Genomic DNA, 14,904 nt, shown 5'->3' on the forward strand with positions numbered 1-14,904 from the left:
GGTTACAATTGACTGGTGCATTAAATTAGGTCCAAAATTTAGTCAATTTACTTTTGAGAACAAATTTTGGTTAATGAGTGTGGAAATTTGTTTTTGGTCTTCATGTTTGTCTTATATAAATGTTGCAATACTTTGCCAAAATGTGTTGATAATAAACTTACCATTCTCATTTGTACAGTAAAATGGAGATTTTCCCGAACATTTAGCTTGTGAGTAGTCATGGCTATACGTCGTTTGTGTTTCTGTAACCGTCTTGATAATTTCGTGATTAATGCAGTATGCCTCTGGGGTCGCCATCGGCATTTTTATACGGATCCGCCGCATTCCAGTAGATAATCCGGAAGTCGTCAAGCGCAGAGCACTCACTTCCATAGTAATGATCCCCAAGAGCTGTCACCTTTCTGTGCATTCCAATCCAAGCTGGCGGGCCGTTGCTGTAAAGAAAGGTATGACTAATACATGACGGGTAATCATTGGAGCCATAACATTATGTTATGTGTTGAAAATGCTCCAACGCGTCGTCCGTTATAGTGCCAATGAGTGGAATATGGATGTAAACAGTGAGGACGGTTTCTTATTTTTTTATTTTAAGAGGTTTATACGAGTAAATTTAAAAAAAATGGAGAATGTATTTCCATATGGCCATGAGTTGTTCTAAATGTAAAAGTTCTGAACAAAATTTAATATCTGATCGTCTAGAACTTGCATAACTTGCTAGTTGCCACTCATTGGCACTATAACGGACGACGCGTTGGAGCATTTTCAACACACAACAAAATGTTATGGCTCCAATGATTACCCGTCGGGTAATAGTGTTAATATATGTATGCTAGAAAGCGTAAGTTGAACTATTGAAATTTATTTATACATACTCTTTAGATCCTAAATTTAACATCCACTAGAATATTAACTTATCATTTTGTTTTCCTTTTCGTGATATATATTCCCACTGTGGCAAAGTGTCAAGTTTTAAAAGAACTTTGTTCCGCGTACAATTGCATAATCAAGAATATGCATTAAGCATGTAATTGCTTTTTATCAACTTGGTCATATTCATTGAAAACCTTTGTTCGTAATTCCACGCGTCTCATTACAAACATCATCGTCTTGCAACATGACTTTTAGACGAACGTCTGAATAAAAGTTCATAAAGTCATGTGTGAAATTTAGAAACAGGCGTCAATGAATACATCTCGTGTCACACGGCCCATATACTGTACAAACATTTCTAGTCGCCGTTGATTGTGAAGTTGTTTAAGTTTGTGATTTGTATCCGGTGTAACGTTGTAAAGTGACCCCCATAGAATAATGACCCCCCGGTCATTATTTTATATAAAATAATGACCATTTTCTATAAAATACTGACTCCCCTTATAAAATAATGACCCCCCGATTTTATCTGTAAAATATTGACCCCCCCCCCCCCCACTTAGCCTGTTACTAACATATCTATATCAATTCAAGTCACTGTCGTGTTTCTATGGCTTTTATATTTGTTGTTGTTGTTTTTGCTTCTGGAGCCGCTGCATGTTACTGCTGCAGAAGCTGCTGTGTCTACATCTATTGAAATGAAATATAAAATTGCTTCCATTTGAATTTCATTTAAATTATCATCAATGTAATACAATATACATAAGTCGCTTTAACGTAGCTGTATATGATTCAACTTCAAAGACAACATTGTTCTACTTCATCTGACGTTAGATAGCCTTTGTTCATACCGTGGAGGCATTGCTTAAAACGAATGTGTTAAAAATGCAAGGCTTTGAGGAGCTATTTAAGCAGTCACTGTTCGTGCCATGACTTACATCAAAGTCCATGATGTCACTGAGCGGTGTTTTTTATGTTTTATGCAGACTGCATCATTTCTAAAAATAGTTCCTTTGATTTACCTCAGAAAAGCCGCTCGTTCAACATCAAAGAAAACGACAGCGACACCGAAAGCAGTTCTACGTAAACGCGTGTATATATAAAGGTCTGTGGTAAGCAGTCAGTCCAACCTTGCAGCATGGACGAGAAAGATTACACAGATGTTGTAGAGTTTGTAAAAAATGGGAAGTATCCCGTTTCTGTAAAAGACAAGAACAAAAAGAGGAATTTTCGTAGAAAGTGCAAACCTTTTATTTTTGATGACGGGTTGTATTATAAGAAAACCAGCTCATCAAAACGTTTGCAAGTTGTTAAGAAAGGGAAGACAGATGACATCATTCAGAGCATGCATGCATCAGATCACGGAGGACATTTGGGAGTTTCAAAAACGTAAGTTTGATATAATGATTTCATTATCATGACCAAAAAGGAACTTGTGATTCCTGTGAGCCTGTGTTAGATATGACATTTAAGATTATTTAAATTAGTACGAAAGCTGAATAACAAAAGCGTCAAAACGTGACTGAACTCGTAATAACGAGATAAATATCTCGTAAAAACGACTAAGTATCTCGTTATAACGAGACAACTATCTTGTTATTAGACTTGTACGGATTATGACGGACACGGACACTGAGAGCGAACAACCGACAGGCAGGGGATACTCTCAAAGTTATTTCATGCTTTAAAACAGTCATGTATGTATAAATAAGGCGTATCAGATGAGTCGTTTTACAAACTAACATTAAGCTCTAGATCTTTGTATCAGTTATGATTAATTTTCGATTATAATAACTGTAAATATATTGTGAGAACAGTCCGAACGCAATATTTTGGTTTTCGCTGACAAAACCATTATACTGAAAAAGGTAAAGAATATATAACGGTACTTGATTTTAAAGTTTATAATATAGGTGAACAGGTCTTTGGATCATTCCATTATTAGATAAAACTGAAATAAAGTGTTTTGTCTATATATTGTCCGCTTTTCATGCCAATAGTAAATGATACTGGTTTATTTTGATATGCAGTGTGCAATATTAAAGTATAGTCCGTTTAAAAAAGCTGATTATGAGATACGAGTTTATTGTCAATAAATAGGGGTGTAATGATCGGATGACTCCAGGTAAATGTTATTGTTTTGATAAGTATTTTATTTACTTGATGCATTAGCATATTCACTTTAATTTAATTGTCCTCTAAAATGCTCTGTACTTAATGAAATTACAGATATTAATTTCTCATATAGAGTCGCTGGCCCAGTGGTATCGTTCAGATCTATGACGATAGCGGTTGTGGGTTCGAACCTCAAGTGAGGAAGTTTTTTTTATGCCCCCCCCCCCCACAAAGTGGGAGGCATATAGTGATTGCACTGTCTGTCCGTTCGTCCGTTCGTTCGTTCGTCCGTCCGTCCGTCCCGTTTCGTGTCTTCGTCATAACTTCTTAACTGTTGAATGGATTCGAATCAAACTTCACAGAATTGTAAAGCACCATGAGAAGGTGTGTCGCGTCCAACTCTCAGTTCCCCAGGTCCAAGGTCAAGGTCACACTTAAAGGTCAAAGTTCAAATCTTTCGTGTCTTGGCCATAACTTCTTTACTATTGAATGGATTTGAATCAAACTTCACAGAATTGTAAAGCACCATGAGACGGTGTGTCGCATCCAACTCTCGGGTCCCCCAGGTCCAAGGTCAAGGTCACACTTAAAGGTCAAAGTTCAATTTTTTCGTGTCTCAGCCATAACTTCTTTACTATTGAATGGATTTGAATCAAACTTCACAGAATTGCAAATTTTGAGTTCAAACATTTCAAGGTCAAGGTCATCCTTCAAGGTCAAAGGTCAAATTAAGGTCAATGTGCTAGGGGGGCATTTGTCTCTTACAGTGACAGCTCTTGTTATTTCATTTTTGGAAAGAATTACATAGTTTGTATTTAGTAATGTTATGTAAAAATCTAAATCACGAGAACCTCACTTATCTCGATTTTGCATGTATAATTCAAATAAGGTCCGAGTACACATAATAAGTAGACAGTATCCTCCAAGTAAACTATAAGAATGCCAGGAAAGTATTTGAATTCCGCCGAAAAGGAAAAGGTTGTATCTGTGCACTTATGAGGATCGAACCCATGATCATAACATGTGTAGTGTTCCGCATTCTTCCATTATACCACTACGCCACAGTCATTGAAAGTTGCTTATGTAAACTCAAAACTAATTCTAATAATTCTATCGTCATTTAGAACATTTAGAACAACATGTATTGGATTTCAACTTGTCTCAGGTGCATCCATGGCTAGCTTTATTTTTAGTAATGATACTACAGTGAAACTTGTAATAGGTGACTTTCCGTGAGACCTTAACAAAAAGGTCACGTATGACTGGGAGTCTTTTAATTCAGGTCCACTAACGTCAAGTGTTTCAATTTATTATTTGTTCTTGTAAATCCTGATGCCTGTCTTTTTCTTGGATTATGGTATTTAAATTGATATAAGATATTCCCTATTTAGAATATGTATACGTATTTGCATTATTATTTGTCTAATTCCTTTTTACTTGTTTTGCAAGCCATTTTGTCTGCCGTGATATCATATTACTGCACATCGGTTGAGTTTTCAAATCCCGCGTTTATTCATCGGGTAATGGATAGGTTTATATGAGATTATATTTCCATCATATTTTATTATTGTTTGGTAATACTAAAAGGAGCAGGGATTTTGAAATTTCGAAATTTTAATTAGGTTGGTAGCTCCAATTCGATTTTCTCACAAGAAAAGTTGTTCGTACGGATTATATAAAATGAACTCGTGCATCCACAGATCGTCCAATTTTGGACATATTAGAAGTTATGGTTAAATTGACTTAACTCAGATAATAAAAGAGAAAAATAAACATTTTTGCCATAGCACACAGTAAAGTTAACACGCTGGTAAGAAATCCAAGATCCGAAGCGCTATATGTTAATGACTGAAAAATGCATGAAATTCGTTTAATTAAGCCATATTATCATCACGGGGTGCAAACATTACGGTCGTTTGTGGCGTCAGACAGGGAGTCTTTTAATTCAGTCAGTGACTTTATATAGATTTTTTTACGTCAGGCGGTCGTAAACAGGGTCGTATACGGCAGGAAGTTGTCTAAATCAGTGAGTCGCTAAGGCAAGGTTGACTGTATTTTGGTAACTTATCTGGACTAATAGTTATGTTTGCTTTGTTTCAGATGGGAAAAGATTTCGACTAGGTTTTACTGGAAAGGATGTTTCGAAGATGTACACACGTTTATACAGAACTGCGACAACTGTCAAAGAAAGGTGAACCTGAAGAAAGCAAAGAAGCCACTGCGACCTATCACAGTTCCCGCCGAGGCTTTCAAGCAAGTGGGCATGGACCTTATAGGTCCTCTAGAAACCTCTTATCAGGGTAAGTTTTGTCTGTCGGTTTGTTGGGCTGCTTTGGTAGACCCTGGTGACTTTGACTCGTAGACAATATATGTCGGGGCATTGTGGTGCCGCATAGCGGTGTTGCTGCATAAAGATGGTCAAACAAAATTATGCGGCGATTTTCAACGCATGCAGAGGGCATGTTTAGGCGGCAGAAAGGCCCCCTTTCGCCGCATAAAGAAACCCATTAAAACATAAACGATAATTACTAGTTACTTCTATGAAGTTTCAACCAGACCAGGATCTAGTTTTATGTACTCACTCTCTCTTCCTCTGAAAAAGTCTTAAGTTCCGAAGGTCATTCCATCTTAAGTGGGGGCATATTTTATTCACTATACATTATATAGGGAAAAAAATTGTGAACGCAACTTCTCCTACACCGCTTGGTGGATTTTGTTCAAACTTTCACAGATGATCAACCTTAATGTGTAGATGATCGTAAAGACAGGAATTTTGGCTGTGATTGGTTTTAGCAAAATTATGGCCTTTTGATGTTTTATTCACTATACATTATATATGGAAAAAAAATTGTGAACGCAACTCCTCCTACACCGCTTGGGGGATTTTGTTCAAACTTTCACAGATGATCAACCTTAATATGTTGATGATCGTACAGACAGGAATTTTTGCTGCGTTTAGTCTTAGCAGAATTATGGCCCTTTGTTGTTTTATTCACTATACATTATATAAGGAAATATTTGTGAAGTAATAATTTTGGTATTAATATACTTATTAATTTCATATTTGAACACAACAAAGCTTTGAACTGGACCTTCAAAAAATTAATATGAAGATAACCTTGGCCTCTGAATGACCTTGACCTTCAAATTTAAAGCCTCATAAGGCCTTTGTGTTTGGAGTGGCTGCCACTATTTTTGTGACTAAAGTATACTAAAGAAATTATATATTTTTCAAGTTAAATTATATAAGAAATAACTGTTTTCTTAAAGCTTTTTAACAGATTTGTATATCCAATAAGCATTATAAGGAAAACAAAATATTTTATTACCTCCCTTAATTCTTTTTACTATATGTTTACATGTAGGATAATTAAAAGTGAGTGTTTCTTTACGTTTTATTGTTGACATTCCCTATTTAGACAAATGTTAAACCCATTTTTAACATAAAAATAAAAGCCTTATGGGACTTTAAAGTTTGAAATTTCCCAAAAGTGACTAAAACTTTGCTATTTATTTATTAGTTTTCTTCATGCTTGAGCACAACAACCTTTTTAAGACAAACTTAATATGCGCTAAAGATCAAATGATATAACATGTTACTAAGCATCATGTAGGGGTGCACCAGTGTCCTATGGACACATATCTAGTTGTTTTATGCGTGGCATGTCGCCGCATAAAGGTGGTCACCCTCTATATGCGTTGAAAATCACCGCATAAACGAGTCCGACCACCTTTATGCGGCAACACCGCTATGCGGCACCACAGGGCATAATAATGTTATGACCCCCGTAATAATACTATGACTGGGGGTCATAATACTATGACCGGGGGTCATAATACTATGACCGGGGGTCATAATACTGTGACCGGGGGTCATAATACTATGACCGGGGGGTCATAATACTGTGACCGGGGGTCATAATATTACGACTCCTCCACACATAGGAAAATGAGTCTCACACAAACCACTATATGAGGGTTATTTTCTGTGTGAGGCAGAGTCATAATATTGTGCCCCCGGTCATAAACTGTGACTGGGGGTCATAATTTTACATCTCCCCTACACATAGAAAACGCCCTTCACATAGTACCAACGGTTGCACTGCTCATTTTTAGTCACTATTATGCATAAAAGTAATGATGCGACTCATATTTCTATAAGGATCAGTTTGCTAAGTTACAATATACTTATATTGATAAAATCACCATGTCCAGTCTTCACGTGGTTTGACGGTGAAGTTAATGCTAAATGATGGTGGAAAACAACCTACTGGGTATTTCACCTCTGTACCACCGTACTCATTTGAAACGTTGTAATACATTGTAGTCAGTTTAACTTGAGATTTTTAGTTACTGGAGCGGTAGAGACGTATCGGTAATGCACCTGTTGAGTGGTGGTAAACTGAAATAGATTTTACGCAGTTTACGATTAGTTACAAGCAAAGCGACCGCCCATGTGAAACAGGGCCATGTGCGAAAGCAACTGCATTTCTTTTTAAGCACTGTAAATATATGTCGTATTTTTACGGGAAAACCATAGTTTATTAAATTAAATTTTGATAGTTCTGTATTTTTACGGGAAAACCATAGTTTATTAAATTAAATTTTGATAGTTCTGTAACTTAAACGCCGTCGACGGTTGCCAGCTGATATGTCAATGTACCAGCTGTTTATGACCTGTCAGTCAAATATGATCAGGCTTATTAGTCCCCTACGAGGACTATAGGAATGCCCTCCGTCAGTCTGTCCGTCCGTCCGTCTGTCCGTCCGTCCGTCCGAAAATCTGGATCCCGCGATATCTTCAAAATACTTAAAAAAAATTCATGAAACTTGGAATAGTGATAAAGGGCAATATGGAGATTATGCACGTCTTTTTATTTATTTATTTTTTTCGTTTTTGCGTCCGTCTGTCTGTCTGCTTTAAAAAACATTCAACACATCTTTAACCTAACTGGATTCCACTATATCTCCAAAAGTACATTGAATTTTTTTATGGAACTCCCCTACCGGTGTAACCGAGATAGGATTGCCCTCCGTCCGTCTGTCCCGTCTGTCCGTCCGTCCAAATTTTGTTTCCGGGCTATTTCTTGAAGACTATTGGCCAGATTTCAATTATTTTTTTTAAGAGTTATAGCATTTGACTAGCAATTTGCAATTTTCAAGCGAAATGAATGGGGGATTTTTTTCTTAAAGTAGTTTGTATAGAACATATCAACTGTAAACTTGAGAAAGATATTATTAAGAAACAGAGTAGTGCTTTTTTATTTTCCTTCCATTTTTGTCGAGCCCACCTTCGGTGAACTCGACCCTTAGTCGCCAGGTTTTGATGTTCGCTATATGTGCGTGCATGTGTCCGTCCTGATTTTTACGGACCATAACTCCAATTTGAATGAAAATGGAGGAATTTCTGTAAAAACTTCACACAAGTGATCACCTCCATGAGTTCTAGTTCTGCGCGCATGAACTGGGTTTATGGGTCAAAGGTAAAGGTCTTCTTAGAGATCACTGATAAATGCTTGTGCAGGGCATATCTGGTAACTGCATGAAGAGATTTTTTTTACTATAACTTCACACAAATGTTAACTACCATGAGATCTAGTGTCGCACGCATCAACCAGGTCTCCAGTTAAAGGTAAAGATAACAGAGGTCATTAGAAGTGCTTTTCTAGAGGATATCCTATATGCATGAGGGAATTTTTATGCAACATCTTAAAACTGCGATGCTGGCCCGTAGACATGCAGAATGAAATTCTAGTTTCTATGCAAACTCAAACTTGAAAAGAAACATCTATCGGCTGGGGATATACTAGTATTGTCTTTGACAATGCATCGTTGATTAAAATAAGTATTGTAAAATGCTTACATTTATACATTTCAGGAAACAAGTACATTGTCGTTATAACAGAATATTTGACAAAATGGGTAGAGGCAGAAGGGATTCCAGACAAGTCATCTGAAACTGTACTATCAGTATTCACAAAGTTTGTCACGACACATGGTTGCCCCAGCGTATTAATAACGGATCAGGGGAGAGAATTCTGCAACGACTTGAATGAAAAGTTTTGCAAGCAGTTTGGGATAGAACATAGAATTGCATCAGCATATCACCCACAAACAGGAGGACATACTGAAAGATTTAACAGGACTTTGTGCGATATGCTTGTGCACAGTGTAGATTTGTCGCAGAAAAATTGGGACATTAAGTTACCATACGTACTGTTTGCCTATAGAACGTCTAAACATGAGTCGACGAAACAAACACCATTCTATCTTGTGTTTGGAAGGCACGCACGCTTACCAATAGAACTAGACTTAGCAATGCAATCGGATGATAACCAAGACTCTGAATTGTCACTAAAGGAAAGAATAGACTCGTTCATTAAACTGTCGTGCAACAGAAAAGAAGCATCGTCCAATATTAAAACGGCACAATCGAAGCAGAAGAAATATTACGATTCTTCACTACCTAAAGACGATACAGCAGGTTTTGAAGTCGGCGACCAAGTCCTTCTTCATAACACCAGAAAATTGACGAGAAAAGGAGGGAAATTGGGTCTAAAATGGAAAGGACCATTCAAAATAACAAAAGTAACTGGAAAAGGCACTTATTTCCTAGAAGGAATGAAAACAAGTGTAAGTGGGAACAGACTGAATCGCTATAGGCAGAGTAATGACGATGCTGCTACAGATAACACAGAAAAGCGACCAACTGAAGGTCCAAAAGATGACCACAGTCTAATAAACAAAGAAACAGGAACCCAAGCAAACGAGAAAGCGTTTGAAAGACCTGCAAAAAGAAACGATAAATCTGACGACTGCAATCTCCCTCCAAAAAAGAGAAGAGTATCGCGAGAAGATGTTGCAACACAACCTACCAATTCTACAGAATCTACTAATCAAGAACCCCAACCATTTCAATTCAGACCATCTAATCAAGAATGGCAGGAACAAATCTCGAGTGTATTTAAGTCGGCAGTCAAAAACACGTATGCATCCGGTCCAGACAAATATATACGACGAGACGCCAAACCTACTAAAACTGTAAACATGCGTGGGGATGGCAATTGTTTGTTTAGAACATTCAGTTATTTAGTTTTTGGCGTACAAACACACCATAGCTTGATAAGGCAAGCGATTGTTGACTTCATGAAAGAAAACGAAACTCTAATGAAAGGCATTACACGTGATTCGGTTTCCAGATATCTAGACACGTCAATGATGGCCTCCGAAAACACTTGGGGAACAGAAGTGGAGATATTTGCTTTTGCAACTCTCACCAGAAGCGTTGTGTATGTTTATTCACAGTATGGCAGTAAGGAACAGTGGCGTTGGTTAGAATACAAACCGTTAGGCCTCATTGGTGGTAATTTAAGGGGTCGAGCAGTGTACATTCAGAATTCCAGCGACCATTTTGTCCCGGTGCTAGAGGTAGATGGCGAAGAGTTCTCAAGAAAGCCATACAAACGAATTCGGAACCACATTCCAGAAAGATACCACGCCCTTATAAGTGATGACATATTAGATGCTGCTTTAGTGAATTGTTACGCAGACGAAGCCTTGCTATTAAAACTTGACAAAAGTGTAAAGACTGTATATGTGAAGGCTTTTACTAACACGCCTTACAATGTAGAAGGGCTGCGTGGGTTATCTGACGAGGTGGATGCAAATATTTTCAATATAGTATGTGACTGGAGCGATGTCGAAAACATACTTAATTGATAAGTGACACGTGCAAGAATAAATCAACAACTCAGTGGAGAACGATACAATTTATGCTAAATTTGGTTTAACATATTGCATCTGATGAGCATAACAATGCGTGCTAAATATACCTTGTGTGATTTACTAACTAAAATAATAGCTTAAGATATAAACATATGTGACATGTAGTTTTACCAAAGCACAGGTCAACACCCTGGGACGTTTTGTTGGATTCGCCTCTATATTCCATACAGTTTTAAATAAAAAGTCCTTTCGTTTATGAAATTGTCCTTATTATATACCGAACAACACTCCCGAACCACGGATATATAGGATCTCACATGAGTTGTCATATGATATAAGATTTTATTAAACGAGCTCAAGAAAATGTTACATAGCGAGCCTCGGGCGAGCTTTATAACATTTTCTTGAACGAGTTTAATAAAATATTATATTTTTTGACAACGAATGTGAGATTCGTTTTATCACATGACTTAAAACATAAAAATAAAACATATAAAATAAACCCTTTTTAACGCTATGAGTACGCACGCTTTTCACGCCTTTTTTCTATATGGAATGTATTGGCGGAAATGAGTCACGTCAAAGTTATATTACACGTGTTAAATATAAAGAAATTCGTAATGATTATATTACATGAAAAACAAGCGATGTCATGTGATAAAATCAGATCTAGCAAATTCAACGATAATGCTACCAAGACCCGTATCTATATTCACACAAAAGTAAAAACACTCTAGAGGCCACATTTTTATATGAATCTTTATAAAATTTGGTCAGAATGCTAGTTAATTCGAGTGAGTTTAAAACTGAGTCATATTAGGTCAAAATTAGAAGTATGTCCGTCCGTCTGTCCGTTTGTCCGTCCGTCCGTCTGTCTGTCTGTCTTCCGGTAATGTCAAACACCCCCGGGGACGTAGACATGGTTGCGCGTCAAAATCGCAAGAAGGTTTAAAGAGTAGTTTAAAAAGATTTAAAAGAATGTTTAAAAGGGTTAACTAGAAATACATTCTGCATGCCCACGGGCAGATGTCGAGCCCGCTTTGTAGGTTTAAATTTTCACAGAAAGATTCATAATGGACATTTGTGAAGATGAAAGAATGATAATGACCTTGACCTTTGATATTGTGACCCCAAAAACAATAGGGGTCATTTACTCAATATGGGTGATCATCCTATCAGGTTTGGCAGCTGAAGGTTGAACAATAATTAAGTTATTGAGCGGAAACCGTTTTCAGTTTTAAGGTCTATGTAACCTTGAACTTGTTATTTGACATTTGACCTCTAAGTGTGACCTTGACCTTTGCCACAGAGACATAATTTTTTCGCGCGACACACCGCCTTGCCATGGAGAACATTTATGCCAAATTATATTAAAATCCCTCCATCCATATAGAAGTTATGCTCCGGACACGGATTTTGCGCCGACTCCAAGTGTGACCTTGACCTTTGACGAGCGGATCTGGGTGGTGTGCGCGACACGTCTTCTAATTAAGGTTAAAATATATCTCAAGTTAATGTTAAATTCCTTCAAAAAATGAGCGAGATATTTCGTCACGCAATCTGATTGGCACATACGAAATAAACAAGTCTCCGTGACGTCATATGGGCTGGCCACCGCTCTTCCGAATAACGGACGCGATCGTCGTGTTAATAAGATGCAATCGATTTTCTTAGAAGATAATCCAATAAATCGACTATTATTCTTTTGATATAAGTAGAAATAATATAAATGATAATATAAATATAAGAAATGAACGCCTTCTCGCTATAGTTCAACGGGTATATGAATACAACAAGTAGCGTGCATAGTTAACGTAAACCCCTTCGGGGTTTACGAACTATGCACGAGACTTGTTGTATTCATATAATCGTGAACCGACGCGAGAAGGCGTTCATTTCTTAAATATAGCTGCACTGAACTGCTCAGGGGTAGGGAGGAGGGCAACAGTAAGTGGTAGGTTGTTCCAATGGTACACAGTCCTGGGGAAGAAAGAACATTTATGATAATAAGAGGTTGCTGTAATTAACCTGTAACTCAGATCTTTTGCATGAATTGCTTATCCTTTTTGTGCTAAATGATTTCTAAAACCACTTTTCGAATGGTCATGAAAAGAAAAAAGGGATAATATTTTTAAGTCATTCATCATTGCTAGTTCCATTAATCTGTGTGGGACGTTTAATCACTATACAACTTTGATGACTACGAAAATGATTCAAATCACTAACAAACACTTGTCACTTACAGTGCACTTACAGTGATTCTGCTTGTATAATTAATAATTATTTAATTTCAATCGCAGAGAGGTTTATATAGTTGACTCCTAATCCAGTTGCACAGATTCGATTCTTAGGCGAGGAAGCTATCGAAGTATGTTACATCAGATCAGGATTAGACGAGTTCTGGTAAGAAGTCCAACGATACTAGATTGAAATCCAGCCACCCTCGCCCCCTGAAAACTAGCTAGTTCTGTGATTATAAATATTTTTGATTGTTGATATTCAAACAGGCCGTAAATTACAACAAGTAGTTGCGTATTTTGTTGATGGAACGTTCCTATGCAGTCCATCGCCTATGTTTTAAATGATAAACTGAGCAGCGCACAGTTTGTATGCCTGTCACCCATACACGACCCTGGTAGGCGTCGAACTCACAACGGTGAGGGGCAAGTGATTCTCGGTCGGAGACTTTAACCATTTTTTCTTTCCACACAAATAGGCATCGGTAGTGGTAATCCCTGAAGCTTGGATCAATTCCATCTAACTGCGGTCAAAAAAAAACGTGCAGTATGGACGCATGCACGGACGGGTGCCATCTCTCCTCCGATGTCTATGGATGAAGATAATTATGTTGTGCAAGTGTACCTTAGATAGGTTAGGTCAAGGTTTGGATTGGGGGGGGGGTCCTTATTCTATAGGGGGTCACATTTCTACGTGAGGGGTCATTTTTCTACGTGTGAGGAGTCATAATATAATGACCCCCCAGTCATAATATAATGACCCCCCGGTCAATATTTTATATAAAATAATGACCGGGGGTCATTATTTTATATAAAATAATGACCGGGGGGTCATTATTCTATGGGGGTCACTTTACAACGTTACACCGGCCGTCAAATCTGATTTAAAATAACAATTCATATAGTATAATTATGTTTTGATGTAAATACAGCGCCTTTACCATATTGGCAGGTCATTCCAAGGTGACTGGGATGCAAGTGTCAGAAGGATGTTGAACAATGAGTAGTACTCAATGTCAAGCAATCGTCCTCCCTTTTTAGAACAGATAGCGTTGGCGTCGTGCCACGAGTGGACGTCGGTGTAAAGGGTAATCGTCGTCAGGTTCCTTATTGGTGGCGGGCCGCAGTCCGCAACTGAGTGAGTAGAGTAAGGGTTATGTTAGGGAACTATGAAAAAGGTTATATAAATCATTTTCAAGAGTTAAATTTATATATTTTATATTCAAATAAGATCATTGAATTTTACTTGATAATCCTAACTGAATACTGTTTAAGTCATGGTAATAAAATATTGAAATGGTTTACGGAGAAGAGAGACAACGAGTGTTTTAAGTAAACAGCGCCCTCACGCGATAGGTGATGATTAGATTGACAGTACTAAGCACATATGGGCATATAAAAGACACGAACTCGATTGAACATAATTTATAGCACACTCGAACCAACTTGAATTTTTCCCTGTATACATAAAAGGGAAAAAACACAATACTTCTTAAGATGAGACTGTTGCAAAAATGACAGGGTTAACATAAATTACAGAAAATGACAAGGAATATGTTGAATATATTGAATTATCTGCTTTTTGCATAAACATTTATAAAAGTTAAAAATAAGTTTACTTACAAGAGAAAATGTGAATCAGAATTAAGTATTTCATATCCAGAACTGATATTATATTATCTTCGTAGAACTTAATATCAACTGTTAAATCTTTCTGATACCACCGCCAAGACATGATACATCGATCGTTAGATCTGCAAGGAATCAAAGACCAAAAAATAAACTTTCCTAATTAAGGAAGAGCTGGAAGTGGCATTGCTATTTAAGACTAATCTTTTCCGCAATTATCGCAGGTCGGTTCCTTGCTCAAAGATATCATATCCGGAAAAACACGAAACCAGTATTGAAAACTTTCCAACTCAGAATCGGCCATTTAGTTGAGAAATATTTTTCCATG

The 14,904-nt window shown here is 37.3% G+C and overlaps 1 pseudogene; it reads right to left on the reverse strand.

Moving 5' to 3' along the window:
• Positions 1-14,665, reverse strand: part of LOC128215333 (uncharacterized) — a 38,091-nt pseudogene extending 23,426 nt beyond the window's left edge.
• Between the last annotated feature and the right edge of the window lie 239 nt (positions 14,666-14,904).

The sequence above is a fragment of the Mya arenaria genome, chromosome 13 (assembly GCF_026914265.1).
Source record: "Mya arenaria isolate MELC-2E11 chromosome 13, ASM2691426v1".
NCBI lineage: Eukaryota > Metazoa > Mollusca > Bivalvia > Myida > Myidae > Mya > Mya arenaria.